The sequence below is a fragment of the Ovis canadensis genome, chromosome 21 (genome assembly GCF_042477335.2).
Source record: "Ovis canadensis isolate MfBH-ARS-UI-01 breed Bighorn chromosome 21, ARS-UI_OviCan_v2, whole genome shotgun sequence".
Taxonomy (NCBI): domain Eukaryota; kingdom Metazoa; phylum Chordata; class Mammalia; order Artiodactyla; family Bovidae; genus Ovis; species Ovis canadensis.
In genome coordinates, this window is record NC_091265.1 from 52443161 (window position 1) to 52461345 (window position 18185).

Genomic DNA, 18185 nt, shown 5'->3' on the forward strand with positions numbered 1-18185 from the left:
AAATGAACACGCATGGGTGTCTGCCAATAAAGCTCTGTTTTAAAAAGCTGGTGTGGGCTAGATCTGGCCCAGCAGGTCACAGTTGGCCAGCCCTTGACCTAGGACACGGTCTTTCTGAGCTGTTGGCACACAGTCCTTGAGGTTATACTGAGTGAGTGAGTGAAAGTCGGTCAGTCATGCCCAGCTCTTGGCAACTCCATGGACTATACAGTCCATGGAATTCTCCAGGCCAGGTTATATTAGGTTGGCTTAAAAGTTTGTTCAAGATTTTCTGTAAGATGTTATGAAAAACCTGAATGAACTTTTGGGCCAATCCAATACATCAACCTTCCCAAGACAACTTTTCTTAGATGCACTGTTATGGTGACCTTCTCTGGTGTTTCAGTGGTAAAGCATCCATCTGCAATTCAGGAGGCTGTCTACAATGCAGGAGATGTGGGTTCAAACCCTGGGTCAGGAAGATCCCCTGAAAGAGGAAATGACAACCCACTCCAGTATTCTTGCCTGGGAAATCTCACAGACAGAGGAGCCTGACAGGCTACAGTCTATGGGCTCACACTGGAACACTGGTGTTGGAAAGGACCTTCAGTAGCGTCTAGGTTCATCCTTTTATTTTGCAGGTGAAGCAATAGGGGCTCAACAAAATGAAGCAAGACCACCGAGAATTAGGAAGCAGAACCCATTGTCCCGACTCAGCTGAGAATACACTATTTGCTAGGTATCCTTCTTTGGAAACTTGCAGCAAGTTTCCAAGAGGCTTTCATAGTAGGCTTTCACAGTCAACATCTGTTTGTCATTTTATGATCTACTGAGGTAGGACATGGTATCCCATGTTGTACAGGAGCAGATTGATCTCAGTGACTTCAGTGACTTGCTCATGATTGCAGAATCGGTAAGTGATAGATCCGGACACTGACTTATGCCTTTGGACCCTAAGACTGGTGCTCTTTTTAGCTCCATCAAGCATGATTGCTCCATAGGCTCCATTCTGCAGATAACGCTCCACCTGCATTTACCTGGCAAGATGCAAAATCAGTGAAGGTAGGGATAAGGTGGTGCCTTCCCCTTAATTGGGAGCTTTGTTCAGGGTAGAGCAGTGGCAGGGGTCCTTCTCGGCCCCTGTCTTTGGAATTTTGATCCTGAGGTCTGCGCCTGGCTGGTGTGAGATCTTACAGTGATCCCAGTGCTTGAAATTAAGGATGTCCAGAGTTTCCTGGCACCGCCCCACGAAATGCCAGAATCTGGAATCCACACCATCTTTTATTGCCTAAGTTCTCAGAGATTAGCGAATGCAAGGCGTTCGCTGAATAGTGGTCAGTAAACACAGATTGATTCAGGCAGACAAGCTTAGCCCTAGACATGCTTTCTGCAGCCTGATTTTTCTTCTCTCCTGGAGGAAAGTAGTGGTGAGTTTGTATCATACATCCTGTGGCCGGGTACACATGGAACAGTACAGGGTGCCCAGAAACAAGGCAGTACCTGGGATCCGTCAGTCCCTTCTCACCTCACCGTGACAACCTGCCAGGGCTGTGGGGCCTGGCTGCCTCCTCCCCCTCACATTCCGGAGCTCTGCTGAACCCACCTAGCTAAGCCCAGCCTGCCAAGCAACCTGGCACACAGAGCACAGTGAACTGCCTGGAAGAATGCAGGGGCTGAGGCCAAGGCCTGCTTGGGTTTATCATCATTTATTGTGGTGTATTTATTTAATTATATTTGCAATTTCTTCTTTATTTTCTTTCCTTGCTCTTAGCTGACTTATGACAAGACTTTCTGGCATCACATCTAATTATACTGTTTTAAAAGTCTCCTTTCACTTTCAATCTTCTGGTGAATATTTTTCAACCAACTTGATGGGATTAAAACTAAGTTGGCCAGATGGCTTCTTTGCACCTAATTTAGCACAGTCCAGCAGTGCCAAATTTCCAGGGCACAGGGACCCGTTATCCCCTCATTCACTTCCTTGAGCTGCTCGACTCTGTCCTGCCTTTTATATTTATCAAATCTGGAAATGGATTTAAGGAAATGAGCAGATGTTCCTGAGCTAAAAGGAGCCCTGAGGCTTTAGGGTTTGGCAGGGAAATGCAGCAGCGTGCTGGGAGGGGCCCCAAGTGGCATGAGGGATCATCCTTTCATCCTGAAGTGCTGCTCCCTGGAGCCCAGCTCATAAGGGAGGTAAATGGGCTAGAACTGTGGGTGGACCCCGGTTTGTGTTCTGTCTCTGTTTTGCTCATTGTCTAAATTCGTGAGAGGGTATGAGAATTTTCTGGTTAATGCTTAGGTTTATCCATCTCTCTAATATTTCCTTTGTTGTTGTTCAGTCGCTCAGTCATGTCCAACTCTTTGCGACTCCATGGACTGCAGCACATCAGACTTCCCTGTTCTTCACCATTTCCTGGAGTTTGCTTTAACTCATGTCCATCGAGTCAGTGATGCCATCCACCCATCTCATCCTCTGCTGTCCCCTTATCCTCCTGCCTTCAATCTTTCCCAGCATCAGGGTCTTTTCCAGTGAGTCAGTTCTTCGCATCAGGTGGCAAAAGTATTGGAGCTTTAGCTTCAGCGTCAGTCCTTCCAATGTGTATTCAAGGTTGATTTGCTTTAGGATTGACTGGTTTGATCTGCTTGTTGTCCAAGGGACTCTCAGGAGTCTTCTCCAGCACCACAGTTTGAAAGCACCAATTAGACCCAAATAAAGCCATAAAAACCCCAGAGTGAGGAAGTATTGGTGAGCAGCTCTTCCCTGATTCAAGAAACAGCTACAGAGAAGACCACTGGCTCCTCTAGTGAAAGGGACCAATGAGGTCGTCTCAACCATCCCCCGGTCTCCATGAAGAACACAAGGGAAAGCTTTCCAAGGAAAGGCTTCTTTACAGCTTTTAAGATATTTTATTTTTAAAATGACTGAATTTTGATCATGTTTGTGTTATGCCACATGCTATTCAACCGTACGGCAAAATCCTTCTCCCACAGAGCTCCCAGGGCAAGAGGACAGATAAGATGATGGACTTATACAGTTTGTGATGCAAAATGGCACACACAGGGCTGTGAAGCAGAAAGAAGGGTGGGCTTGTAGTGTGCGGAAGGCCTCCCAGGGAATGAGAATTCCCTGTGAAAATGCTGTTCAAATGTGTGTCTCATCCCTGGAGGGAGATTGCAGAGCCTCTGGTCATTAGCATCTTCTTCTAAAATCTTTCTGATTGAGAGAAATCCCCCTGTCTAACATCAATCCCTTCATTATAATTAACATTACTTCTTGTTTTCTCCTAGAAGAGATAAGACTAGCATATCAGTAGGCTATCTTGCCTATATTGGAGGCATGGGAAGTTCATTTATACATTTAAAATTTGGAATAGTCCCTGCCTTCAAGTTGAGATCATTGTAGAGTCATGTGTAGTTTTATTTATTTATTTTTTATATTTATTATTATTATTTTTTACTTTACAATATTGTATTGGTTTTACCATACATTAACACGAATCCGCCACAGGCGTACATGTGTTCCCCATCCTAAACCGCCCTCTTACCTTCCTCCTCATCCCATCCCTCTGGGTCATCTCAGTGCACCAGCCCCAAGCATCCTGTATCATGCATTGAACCTGGACTGGCAATTCATTTCACATATGATAATATATATGTTTCAATGCTGTTCTCCCAAATTATGCTACCTTCACCCTCTCCCACAGAGTCCAAAAGACTGTTCTATACATCTGGGTCTCTCTATACATCTCTGTCTCGCATACAGGGTTATGGTTACCATCTTTCTAAATTCTTCATATGCAGTTTTAAAAAGCAATACAGACATGGGCTCCCATGGTGGTCCAGAGGCTAACACTCTGCATTCCCAAAGCAAGGGGCCCAGGTTCGGTCCCTGGTCGGGGAACTAGATCCCACATGCTGCAGCTAAGACCTGGTACAGCCAAATAAATAAAAATAAACATATTTTTAAAAAGCAATACAGAGACATCCCAGGTGCTCTTTGCTGGGTTCCTCAGTGATAACATTTTGCAAGGCTAAGTACAGTATCACAGTCAAAATATTGTGTTGGTAAAATCCACCAGTCTTATTCACATACCCGTGTATGTGTGTTTGAAAAGTGAAAGTCACTCAGTCATGTCGGACTCTTTATGACCCCATGGACTGTAGCCTGCTGGGCTCCTCTATCTGTGGAATTCTCCAGGCAAGAGTACTGGAGTGGGTTGCCATTTCCTTCTTCAGGGGATCTTCCCTACCCAGGGATCAAGGCCAGGTCTCCTGTATTGCAGGCAGATTCTTTACCAATTGAGCCACTAGGGAAGTTGGGTGTGTGTGTTTAGTTCTATGTAATTTTATCACATGTCGGTTCTCGTGTCCACCGTCACAGTGCGGATCCACAGCAGCTCCTTATCACAAGGATTCTTTTTCTCCCTTTATAGGGAAACCCCACTCTCCTCCCACTCCCTCAACCCTGCTGTAGTGGTTAATATAGTAACCACTAATCTCTTTTCCCTCTCTGTAACTTTGTCATTTTGAGAAGGTTATATAGGTGGAATCATACCATACATAATTTGGGGGACTGGTATTTTTAATTCATCCTAATTCTCTTGAGATTCATCCATGTTTTATTATTTTAAAAAAATATCACTCATTCCTTTTTTCATCACTGCATAGTATTCATCAATATGCCTGTACCATCGTTTCTTAAACCTTTCACCTACTGAAAGACTTCTGGGCTGTTTTCAGCTGTGGATTATTATATGCAAAGTGGCCATGATCATTCATAGACGTGCTTTGGGTTTACCTAAGTTTTCAGTTTTCTGGGATAAATGCCCAGATTTATAATGGCTGGGTTGTATAGTATTACATGTTTAGTTTTATGAAAGAACTGCCCAGGTGTTTTCCTGAGTGGCTGAAACATTTTACATTTCCACTGGCAGTGGACAGACGGGTAATTCTGTTTCTCTTCCTCTTCGCAAGGATTTGACACTGCCACTGTTATTTGTTTGGGCCATTCTGATAGGTATTTAGAGATATCTCATTGTGGCTTTAATTTACATTAGTGTGTGATTGTGAAAAATTAACTACAGAAAGGAAAAAAGGAATTACAGGTTTCTGATGGGATATTCCTCAGCCACTAAAAAGAATGAAAGAATGCCATTATCAGCAACATGGATTGACCTAGAGACTGCCGTACCGAGTGAAGGAAATCAGACAGAGAAGGAGAAATATCATATGACATCCCTTATACGCAGAATCTAAAAAGGAAATGATACAAATGAACTTATTTACAAAATAGAAACAGACTCATAGACTTAGAGAATGAGCTTATGGTTGCCAAGAATGGGGAAAAGGGCTAGTTAGGGAGTGTGGGATGGACGTGTACACGTTGCTATATTTAAAAAGGATGACCAGCAAGGACCTACTGTAGAGCAGAGAGAACTCTGCTCAATGTTATGTGGTAGCCTGGATGGGAGGGGAGTTTGGGGGAGAATGGATACATGTATTTATATGACTGTGTCCCTTTGCTGTCCACCTGAAAACCATCACAACACTGCTAACTGGCTCCAATATAAAATAAAAAGTTTGAAAAAATTCTTGTTGTCACTCTGTTGACCAAGGTTGAGGAGGGACCCCGCAAAATCCTCCAGGGATAGATGGAAAGAATGTGCTGTGTGGGTACAGCATAAAGACTGCTGCCTGCCTGGTGGGGTTTAACAGTACACTTGCAATGTATACAGAAAGCTTAGAGCAAAACATTTAAAAAGGTCTTGAGAATGCATGCAAATCAGCACATGTATGCATCGTAATCACTTTCTAAAAATAAAGAGGACTCAGATATTCCAACTTGCAATCTCAGTTCAAAGATAAGCTTTGGAGAGCATTGTCCAGAATGTATTCTCCAGCAGTCTTGTTCTTAGAGGTGCTTGTAGATGTTATATGACATATGTGAAAGCCAGTAAAACTGGCTTTATGAGAAGTTAAAATATGAATAAGCATGTGAAACTCTTGTAGGAGCATACTCTATGCAAAGGAATATGTATATTCAAGCCATGAAATCCCTTTCCTTTGAGGAATACACTTTGGTGATGCTGACCTAGAGAAAAGCTTACGCTCTGCAAATGTAATGTAAAACTGAGACTGGAAATCAGTTAGTTGGCTGTTGGCAAGTAGTGAAGCAGAGTTCTCTGCTCAGGATAATAACGGTAAAAGTGCATACCTTCGTATATTATTTCTTACCTTTATTAAACAGCTTTAAGAGCAGGGGTCTGGGCAGTGGAGCCCCTCCACAGGATCTGCGAGGGGGTGTCTTGGGGAGAAGCCAAGTGAGGGAGCGGGCGGGCTGCCCAGGAGAGGAGGAAACTGGGGGTGCGCCTGCGGGAGGAAGCTGCATTCTTCAATAACATTTTTCACAGATGCTGTCACCTTCCTACTATTTGACTTCAAAATGGCAACTGCTCTCCATCAGTAAGAACAGAGGTAGGAGAAAGAGCCTGGAGAAAATCCCTTGGCCAGTGAATGAAGGGGTCTTTAAGGGGATGAGGGATGAGGGACTTTAAAGTCTTTAAACGGATGAGAGCCAGGGACCTTGGACTGCAAGGAGATTAAACCAGTCAGTCCTAAAGGAAATCAACCCTGAATATATTTGTTGGAAGGACTGATGCTAAAACTGAAGCTGCAATACTTTGGCCACCTAATGCAAAGAGCCAACTCTTTGGAAAAGACCCTGATGCTGAGAATGAGCATGAGATGGTTGGATGGCATCAACGACTCAATGGACAAGAGTTATAGTAAACTCTGGGAGATGGTGAAGGACAGGGAAGCCTGGCATGCTGCATATCAGGGGGTCTCAAACAGTTGGACAAGACTTAGTTACTGAACAACATCTCCTGGTAGACTAGGAGCTATGGAGTTATTGGATATTGCAAGAATCTGACATTTCTTTTATCAAAAACTCTAATACCCCACACTGTTATGTCTAGGCTGTTGGATAGACATCATGGGGCCCAAGGACTCTACCTTGTGGCCTCTGAGCAAGCAGGTTTGGTCCAGAGGGTGTGCTGCTGCTGCTGCTGCTGCTGCTGGTGGTGGTGAGTCCTCAAGAGAGCATTATTTCCCCCTCTGGTATCCGTGGAGGTTTCACAACAGAGGCAATTCAAGCTGTCACTCAGTAAGTGCTGGAAAATAGCTGAGGTGTTACACAGACCGAGTGGCTTTCTTGTGTGTTCAGAATGAAGGCGGCATTTTCAGAGAGCCATTCTCTGCTTGCCATCTTTCTGGAGACAAAGCTTTAGCTGCTTCTGAGCACAGACTTCATAAAGATTCATCCCGTACAGAACTGGTTCTGGAGCTAAGGGGTTGTAAGAAGGGGAGGTGGTAGAACGGACTCTTGAGATATGAATGTGCCTGGAGGAGATACACTTCTCTCCCTCATTCATTACAAAGAGCATTGGGGCTTCTCCAGTGGGGAGGATGGGCGGATGACCCCAGTGTGATTCTGACATTTTGGCATAAGCACAGGTCCTGCAGGAGAGATGGGTGTCACAGCCTCACAACCCCTATGAAGATGGACACCCTCCTCCTCTTTCCCTCCTCTGCCTCTCCTCCCCACCCCCTCATCATCTTCATGTAAAAACATTTTCATAGGCAAGATGGTGGCAGCCATCTTACAGGAAGCAGTGGACAAAGGTTACCATGGAGATGTGAGGTCACAGCCATCTATGGACCAAGCAGAAGTGTAGGTGGTGGGAGCCTCTTCCAGCCCTTCCCTTACAGCTGGAGGCAGACTGTTGCCCCCACTCTGACACTGGGATTCCAGTGCTTGGTTTACGTTCTGGTACTGGGTGGGGAATCAGGACTGCTGGCTCAGGCCGTGGTCTGGGACTTCTGTAAATTTTATTATGTTGATATAGAGTCAGACAAGTGATCCTGACTGCTCTGGGATGCAGAAAATTCTTACAACACAGGCAAGACCCAGCAGTTTCCTGGCGGTTGGAGGTGACATCTTTGGAAGACTGGCCTGCCCTGCTATGGAACAAATGCCCTGCCTGGAAACCCTTGCTTCCCCAGACACCAGTGGGTTGGGGGGAGGGTGCTGCAGTGTGGGGTCCCTTTTCTCCCTGGCCTGGAGGACTGGGGGCCATGCCAGTGGTGAGCAGAAGGCTGATGGAGCAGGTGGTCCAGGGGCTCAGGCTGGTTCCTGTCACAGGATCCCAGGGAGACTTCTCAGAACTGTATCTATTTCCCCTGAGACCCCTGCCGACAAGCCAGAGCTCTGGGACTTCATGGGACACCAGTCTGTTTTCCAGCACAGCCTGTGAATGGCCTTTCTGGTCACCTCCTGGCTGCCAGGGGCTCTGGAAGACTTTTTGCAACAGCCTGCCTCAGAGGAAAGGAACTGCCCACTTTTCTGCATTCTCTCCATAAATGGGAAAATAATATACAGAATTTGAATTGTTTTACTCCCCTGTGGGACAGAGTATTTTCGGTTTATTTTCACCCTGCTTCATTCCACAGAGCACACGAGGTGGCTTACACAAATGCATGTAACATAAAGGAATGAAAATAAATAATTGAATGCATCAGAGTGATGGGAGAATACTAACAGAGTGAAGCCATGAATAATTTTATCACCCCAAAATGCATACCTCCCACTGTCCTGTATGTATCCTAGGGTGGAGGCGTAAGTCTGTGTGCTGAAGGGGGTTAAAGTCCTCAAACACAACTCGATAAAAGTAACTCTAACCAGGGAAAACCAGGCAGTGTTTGAATCCAGAACAGGATGTAATTGCAGAGCTAAGAGCAACTTTTTCATTTTTCCTTAGTCTTAATATGCTATTTGATTAGTACAAAAGGACATTCATAACCTCTGTGTAAGTTACACATTGTGCTCAGTCACTCAGTCGTGTCTGACTCTTTGCAACCCCATGGACTGTAGCCCACCAGGCTCCTCTGTCCATGGAATTCTCCAGGCAAGAATATTAGAGTAGGTAGCCGTTTCCTCCTCTAGGGGATCTTCCTGACCCAGGGATCGAACCTGCGTCTCCTGCATTGGCGGGTGGATTCTTTACCATCTGAGCCACCTGGGAAGCCCCAAGTTACACATCACAATGAACTAGTAAGTATCCATGAGCCTGATTCCCTAACTTGTATTTACTCACGTGCCCCCTCCTCCTCCCTTTGTCCTGCTTCTTCTCTCCTGCCATAGAGAATCACTTTCCTAAATTTTCTTTACCATTTTTTTGATTTTTCATTTCTGTTCAATTCCCAGTGCATAAATACAGAAGTGATATTCTGTTCACTTTCCCTTTTTTTTTTAAGTTTTTAAGTTTTTTAAAGTTTTTTAAAATGATATACTGACTGAAGTCTTTTGGAATTCTTTCTTTTCCATTCAACATTGTTTCCAAGATTCCTTCCTGTTGTTGCATGCATGTACTGTTCATGCTTTTTTTTTACTGCTTCATAACCATCCTTTTTGTGAATATACCACGCTTTATCCTTTCCCTGGTGTTGTCCCCTCTTGTCGCGTCTCATATCGGTAGCTTCTCGTATTGTGCTATTAAGAACACGTGTGCTGAATCTTTTTGGCAGACGTCTCCTGGTGCACATATTCCAGAATATCTAGGGTCCAATGTGTGAGTTGAATTATTGGGTAAACTTTGTAAGACAATGCCGAAGTGTTTTCCAAAGTTGTTGTACCAAGGTTCAGTCCTGCCAGTAGAGTATGGCTTCCTGAAATCCTTATCCTTTCCAACATTTGACATTCTTAGGCATTACTTTTTGTCAATATAATGGCATAAAAAAGCTCACATGTCATTAATTCAATTTCCTTGATTGGTAAGACAGTTGAATTTCATGTATTGACTTGTGTTTTGTTTTTTCTTCTGTGAACTATTTTTCTAATGTCTTTTGCATATTCTTTTATTAGCTCTTTTTCTTATTGATTCATAAGAATATTTTATGTATCTTCTCTTAGGCCAACTTTTCATTTCCTTGCCAGGCGATTTCATTTACTCTTATGACTCCAAAATTTTTTCTATATGCTGATTACTCACATGTCCAAGTATTCAGCCCTAGACTTTCTTTCAACCGCCACACCCGTGAGTCTGACCGCATACTGAACATCTTTCCTTGGACGTCCAGTAGGCTTCTGAGGTTCAGCATGTCCAAAACTGAGCTCATCATCTTCCCACTGAATTCTTCTACTCTGTTTTGTTTCTCAGGAAGATCACCACCAGCGTCTCAGGTGTCTAAGCCCCAAACTTAAGTGTGTTTTTTGACATTGCCTCTCTCCTATGCTATGTTCAGTCTGTCAGTTAGGATACTAATTCATAAATACCCCTTGAATCCATGCCTGTCTCTGCATCCCCAGTGCCACTGTTTCAATGATCCCAGGGAACACTAATCCCCACAGATTCAGTTCAGTCCAGTTCAGTTGCTCAGTCATGTCCGACTCTTTGCGACCCCATGAATCACACCACACCAGGCCTCCCTGTCCATCACCATCTCCCAGAGTTCACTCAAACTCATGTCCATCGAGTCGGTGATGCCATCCAGCCATCTCATCCTCTGTCGTCCCCTTTTCCACCTGCCCCCAATCCCTCCCAGCATCAGAGTCTTTTCCAATGAGTCAACTCTTTACATGAGGTGGCCAAAGTACTGGAGTTTCAGCTTTAGCATCAGTCCTTCCAAAGAACACCCAGGGCTGATCTCCATTAGAATGGACTGGTTGGATCTCCTTGCAGTCCAAGGGACTCTCAAGAGTCTTCTCTAACACTGCAGTTCAAAAGCATCAATTCTTCGGCACTCAGCTTTCTTCACAGTCCAACTCTCATATCCACAGATTCAGTTCAGTTCAGTCGCTCAGTTGTGTCTGACTCTTTGTGACCCCATGAATCTCAGCATGCCAGGCCTCCCTGTCCATCATCAACCCCCGGAGTTCACTCAGACTCACGTCCATCAAGTCCGTGATGCCATCCAGCCATCTCATCCTCTGTTGTCCCCTTCTCCTCCTGCCCCCAGTCCCTCCCAGCATCAGAGTCTTTTCCAATGAGTCAACTCTTCACATGAGGTGGCCAAAGTACTGGAGTTTCAGCTTCAGCATCATTCCCTCCAAAGAAATCCCAGGGCTAGTGATCCCCAAATCTCCTCCTAACTGGACTGCTGGCCTGTCGTCCTGCTTCTCTCAATGCAGGCTCTGCCCTGGAGTGAGGCGATTCCTTTCCATGGCACAGTATGTGGTCAGGTAACTTCCTAGTTAAACAGTTTTCACGGCTGCCATTTCTTATGAGAGCCCAAACACATTGTAGCCCAGAGACTCCTCATCAGGCCCCAGTTCACCTCTCTTCACTGTTGTTCAGTTGCTCACTCATGTCCGACTCTTTGTGACCCCATGGACTGCAGCATGTGTCTTCCCTGTCCTTCACTATCTCTCGGAGTTTGCTCAGATTCACATCCGTTGAGTTCACCTCTTATTCCTTCTCTATTGCCAGGTTCTCTGCTTGCTCTGTGCTCAGCTGTATACAGATAGAGTGGAAGTTGTGTTATCTATACAAATTAATACAAGATATTGTGTAAGATAGAGAATCATAAAAAATGATATGCACATAGGATGCATAGTTTATCTCCAAACACATCAATGTGCATTTATTCAGCAATGTTTTGAAATAGAGCCAACACTTCTTCTTGGAGTGTGAGTAAGCTGATGGGTGTCAAGAGTCATCTTTCTTGCAGAAACCACACCCATAGTGGCCTATTTATGATTTCCAGTTACAGTCTTTCAGAAAGTGGGTCATAAACTTGATGATGGTGAAGCAATATGAGTGAATAATTCTTCTACGTGTTAAAGACTTTGTTTTGTCCTGTAGGCTATCAAACTTGTCTTTGTTTTGCTGTTCAGTTGTTCATTGTATCCACCTCTTTGTGACCCCATGGACTGCAGTACGCCAGTCTTCCCTGTCCTTCATTATTTCCTGGAGTTTGCTCAAACTCATGTCCATTGAGTCAATGATGCTATCCAACCATCTCATCCTCTGTCACCCCCTTCTCCTCCTGCCTTCAGTCTTTCCCAGCATCAGGGTCTTTTCCAGTGAGTCAGTTCTTTGCATCAGGTGGTCGAAGTATTGGATCTTCAGCTTCAGCATCGGTCCTTCCAATGAATATTCAGGGTTGATTTCCTTTAGGATTGACTGGTGTGATCTCCTTGCTGCCCAAGGACTCTCAAGAGTCTTATGCAATGGTTTTACCCGTATCTAACTTGATAGTATTTTCTTTTTAGGATTCACCTTGAAATCTTTCAGAGCATCCTAATTAGAATAAAAATAGCAACTTTCTTTTCACAATCTTATATTATGAGTTTTCATAGTATTTAATTAAATGATACAAATAAGATAATTTAAAAACTGGCATAAACAGCTTTGGAAGCAAATCCAGCTTACCCTTGATTAGCATTTAACTCATCTGGGTGGGTGGGCAGAAGTGCACAGTGTGCTGTGGGCAGCAGTCGGCTTGTTCCACTTGAGTTAATATAAGGGAAGGCTGCTTAAGAGAATATCCACTCTCTTTGCATTCTGTGTGTGTGTGTTTGGTTGCACCATGCAGTTTGAGGAATCTTCGTTCCTTGACCAGGAATTGAACCTGTGTCCCCTACAGTGGAAGTACAGAGTCTTAACCACTGAGACAGTAGGGAAGTCCCTATTTAGAGTTCTTCAAATGCTCCTTTCCAGGCTTTTGCCTAAGTTTCTTCCTCTTGGGGTACTGTTTTCCACTTAAGTTCACTCCTGATTCTTCTTCATGTGTCAGTATACTTATCACTTCATTTGATAAGCCTTCTCTAACTCTCCAGGATTTGAATAGAAACCTTATTATGTGCTATATAGATTTCTATCTCCCTCTATGAGGTTCTTCAACATTTTGGGCCAGATTATTCTGTCTTGTTGGGGTCTGTTCCGTGTTTAGCATCATCCTCGGCCTCTCCTCGATGCCAACAGCACCCTCCACCAAGCTGTGATAATCAAAGATGTCTTCCAATGTTACTGATGTGCCCTGGGGGATAGAATTGTCCTGGGGGAGAACCACTGCTCTGGATTATAGATGTTTGATATAAACATTTGTTAAATGACTGAATGACTTTATTACTTGGCCTGAAACAAAATCGGACGTCAACAAAGCTGCATGTGAATTTGAAAAAGTACTCAGACTTGTTTCAGACCTCCTGGAAAATACATTTCAGTGTACTGTTTATTTGGAGCTTTGCTGCCATCCTAGGAAGTTGCTTTTACTACTTATAGGAAAATGCTATGATGTTTTGTATATTTTACGTTATTTTTAGCATGCCGCAAGTCTGTCTCTTTTTCATTTCTCTGCCCAAATCTTAGGCCTTCATTGTAGGAAAGATATTTTACCAGTCAACTGAGATTTAGCAGTACATTTCCAGGGAAATTTTGATCTCCATAAGCCTAAAGTTTGTGCAGGAATGAATATGTGTAAGGAAGGAGGGTTGGGTTAGAAGCACAGCTAACTTAGCCTCCCTGCATCCTGTTCAGCAGTCTCTGTGTACTCCATGCAGACCACCTCACCAGACGTCTAGGTGGGAATCTTTTCCATATTTCCTCAGCACTGGCCCATCTACCTATGGAAACATTACTCATCTGTTTGACAAACATTTTTGAGCTCCTACTATTTTGAGTCAGACACTGGATTAAATGTTGGCCACCATACGTATGTTATGTGATTCACCTAAAAGTAAGTTTACATGATAGAGACATTGGCCCATCATTGGACTCAATGCTGGTCAGAATCCTCTGTTATCTAGCGTATGCTTCCCTCAGTTTAAGGGAAAGTTGGGAGGTGATTGAGAAGACAAAGAATGGTTAAAAGGCTGACTGTCTTGCTTGAGGAATTGCTGCAAACACTGAGGTTCTCGTCTGTGGGACCATCAGCCCCCGGGGGATGGTTCTTATCTAGAAATGGGATCCCTCACGGATGCACGGGTCCAGGCTGCCAGCACATCATGGGTGCTTCCTGACGTGTGCTGCTGGCCCCCCAGTGACAGCGGGCCCACCCACCATCTTAGAGACCCACGCCTCCGCCCCCAACAGTGAACCTCATCTTCAGAACTGACCTGCAGGAGGTTCTCTCACTAGGACATCCCTATGTGCTTAACTCTGCTTGGGAAGATGGGTTTATCTGAACGCTTCCAGGAATGACTCTTATGGTTTGGGACTTTTTTTTCCCTCCTTGAGCTGTGGAAATGGCAGGTTGGATGACAAAACTCAGACAGGCACATTTTCTGTTAACAGTTGGCCTGCAGAGGATCAGAGGGAAATTCCTGCAGGGCTCCCCGCTCTGGTCCACCCTGGCTTCCTTTTCCATTTCTGATGCTTCCAGCCTTGCAAACATACATAGCATCACCATGGTGACCCTGGGACAGATACACGCGCAAGGCATGGCTCTCCTCTGATGCTTTGTTAGCAGAGCAGAAAACCTTTAAAAGCTTTCAGAGTCACTGGGTTTCACCCCCTGGCTTTCACACAGGAGCAGCTGCCTCACTCGTCAGCATGATGTCATTTCCTTTGAGTTTTGCTTTGCCGGCGGAAGTGACCTCAAGCTTACGGAAATATCACTCCGGGATGAACAGAGCATCCAACCCCAAGACCCACCTTACATGGTTGGCCAGCTGTTGGGTGGGGTCATGGTCTCCACCCTGGGCTGTAAGCTCCCTGCTCTCTGCCTGAGACTGTGAAAGGTCATCACCTCTGTGTTTGTTTGATGTGTACCCTCTTGTCTCTATTCCCACGCCCTCCTGGCCACCACCTCCTTACATGGAGAGTTCACAGCTCCTCATGTTTCTGATGCCTCTCTCCCTGCACCACCCATTGTCCTGTGGGATCTGGTTATGGCATGTCACAGTGAGTTCTTGTTTACATCCAGCCCTGTTTCCCAGGTGAAATCAGGCTTAAATAAGCACTAAATTGGGAAAGGGAAAAATAACTGCAATGAAGAATACACAGCAGCAGAGAAATGAGGGTCACAATGGGTGGGGCTCAGTGGGAGGCATTCAGGGCAGAGCTGGGGTCAGGGCTTGTCTGTCAGCCCTACCTCTTGGGGTGTGTCCAGAGCACCAACTCCCTTTCCTTCACTCTAGATGACAGATTCTAGGCCCATCCACATCTCTACAAATGACCCAATTTCATGCCTTTTAATGGCTGAGTAATACTCCATTGTGTCTGTGTACCACATCTTTATGCATTCATCTGAAGATGGGACATTTAGGCTGCCGCCATATCCTGGCTCTTGTAAAGAGTGCTGCGGCAAACACTGGGGTGCGTATATCTTTTTGAATGACAGCTTTAGCACATGTATGTGGAGTCTAGAAAAATGATACAGATGAACCTATTTGCAGAGCAAGAATAGAGATGCAGATGTAGAGAATGGATGTGTTGACATGGGAAGGTGAGGGGAGGGTGGGATGAACTGGGAGGTTAGGATGAATTGGGAGCTCCCTGTTGCATAGCAGAGGGAGCTCAGCTCAGTGCTCTGTGATGACCTGGGGAGGTGGGATGGGGGAGGTGGGAGGGAGGTCCAACAGGGAGGGGACATAATTTTACATATAGCTGATTCACTTTGTTGTGCAGCAGAGACTTAAAACAACATTGTAAAGCAACTATATCCCAATAATAATAAAAGAGAAGGCTAACTCTGACCCCTGGCTAATACGTTTGGGGTCTGGGGATGGATGTTGTCTTTTGGCTCTGCAGGAAGAGAGTGAGTGATGGGGATCACTTCCTGATGCCTATGGTTGGTGCAGCTGGAGGGGTTTTCTTCCCCTGAAGTAAATGAGTGTATTTTCCCTAAAGGTGAGAAGGAAGAAAGTTGATGACCAGAGCTCTCTCTGGAGAAGGAAGAGCAGATATGAAGAGCTCTCCTTTCATCAAGTCATCCCTTCGGTTCTAAAAGGAGGGTCCATCCACTATGTCATCAAGTCCCAAGTTCTCTGTCTGGCTTTTGGGATTTGCCTGGACCTGGCTCAGACCAACTTCAACTCCACTTCTCAGCACACCCATACTGCCACTCCAGACACATCGCCTTCTTAGTCCTTGAAGGCTGCATCCTACTGCCTGCTCCCATGTCTTGGGTCTTCTGCCTCCCCTCCCTGCCGGGTTCCTGAAGCTCCTTGTTGTGAAGGCCAAGTTCAGAATCACTGCCTCCACGCATGTACAGACAGACGGCTCCCCCCGGGGGATCTCTCTCCTGCCCTGTGCAGCCCTGGCCCCTGCAAGTCTGCACACACATCTTCCTCCAGGGCTCCCTGTGTATAAGGCCTGTCCTGTGGAGCTCCAGGCTGGAGACAGTGTTGCCCCAGGGACAGGGCCAGATCATGGGGAGCACTTTGTTACCACCTGCTGAGCTTCCCAAAAGTTTGCACTGCAGACAAGGCATGCTCCTGGTTGCCTACCCCATGTGCATTCCCTTCTTCTGCCCTGGTCACAAAACCCAGTGATATTCCAGGAACCTTATGCCCAGCTGAAAGGCAATCTTCCCCAGGCCACCTCTAGCCAAGAGTTCACATGAAAGGCAAGCAAACTTTTCTGGGCAGGACTTCCAGGCAAGTTTCTTTTTCATTTTTGGCTGTACTGCATGGCATGTGGAGTCTTAGTTCCCCAACCAAGGATTGAACCCCTGCCCCCACGTTGGGAGTGTGGAGTCTTAACCGCTGGACCTCCAGGGAAGTCCCCAGGCAAGTTTCTTAAGAAGAGGACACAGTTAAGTGTTCTGCAAATATTTTTTTTCCCCAGTTTGTGGTTTGTCTTTTTATTTTCTTAATAATATTTTCCGAAGAGTAAAAACTTTTAGTTTCAGTGAAATCCAGATGGTCACTTTTTTTCTTTTATGCTCCACTCTTTTGGTGTCATAGCTAAGAAGTCTGCTTTACCTGTGGTTACAAACTTTTTCTCTCATATTTTCTTCTATTAATAGTATTTCTAGTTTAGCACTTACTTTAAAGCCTCTGATCCTTTGGAGTGAATATTTGTATAAGATGTGAGATGAGGGTCAAGGTTAATTTTTTTCTTTTTCTGCATGATGATGTCTCATTGTTCTGAGTCAGGGGTTAAAATGACCCAGTTTTTAACCAAGCAGATGCTTGCTCCTTAGAAGAAAAGCTATGACAAACCTAGACAGCATATTAAAAACCAGAGATATCACTTTGCCAACAAAGGTCTGTATAGTCAAAGCTATGGTTTTTCCAGTAGTCATGTATAGATGTGAGAGTTGGACCATAAAGAAGGCTGAGCGTTGGAGAATTCATGCTTTTGAACTGTGGTCCTCGAGAAGACTCTTGAGACTCCCTAGGATAGCAAGGAGATTAAACCAGTCAATCTTAAAGGAAATCAATCTTGAATATTCATTGGCAGGACTGATGCTAAAGCTCCAATACTTTAACTACCTGCTGCATAGAGGCGATTCTTTGAAAAAGACCCTGATGCTGGGAAGGATTGAGGGCAGGAGGAGAAGGGGGCGACAGAGGATGAGATGGTTGGATGGTGTCACTGACTCAATGAAGATGAGCTTGAGCAAACTTCGGGAGATAGTGAAGGACAGGGTAGCCTGGTGTGCTGCAGTCTATGGGGTTGCAAAGAGTTGGACACAACTGAGCAACTGAATAAAAACAACAACAACAAGAGACCTCAGAGGCTGGGTTTTAGGTGGTCCTAGACCACTAGAACTTGCATGTGGCATGTATGTGCACATGTGAGTTAGGAATGGGAGGATGGAAGAGGAGGTTTCACCAAGTTATGAAAGGAGCCCCTGTCTCCCCAAAAGGGTGCAAGTTCCTGCTCTTACGTAACCCAGGTTTCTTCACCTCACTGAACAAGGGCAGCCACAGAATAGAAGAGAGGGAGGCAACACTGCCTGTGAGCTGCTGTGGACTTCCTGGGAAGAAAAGGACAGGATCTGCTGGGAGGAAGCCTGAACAAACACACACAAGTCGTTTTCACTAATAGTATGAAAGCCGAGGCAGTAAAACCTTGTAAAGTCTAATACTAGGCATCTTTAGCATGACACATAACTCAGAGTGACAGCCTGGCCGTCTCAGAGTTCACTCTTCTGGGCCACTGTGTTTGAAATGGAGGATCCTCAGTGAGCAAGAGTGTTTCAAATGAAACTGTAATGAAGGGGAATTTGCGAAGGTGGCCGAAATTAATATTGAG

The 18185-nt window shown here is 45.1% G+C and overlaps 1 long non-coding RNA gene across 2 annotated transcripts in view; it reads left to right on the forward strand.

The window, feature by feature from the left end:
- The window catches only part of LOC138426794 (uncharacterized), a 118742-nt gene that overhangs the window by 50836 nt on the left and 49721 nt on the right, over positions 1-18185 (forward strand). Inside the window, exon 1 of one of the 2 annotated variants that reach the window (XR_011251748.1) lies at positions 15911-16711. The exons of the other annotated variant lie outside the window; for it this stretch is intronic. This is a non-coding gene — a long non-coding RNA (uncharacterized lncRNA). Of the gene's footprint in view, positions 1-15910; positions 16712-18185 lie in introns of those variants that run through there. 2 annotated transcript variants of the gene reach the window in all.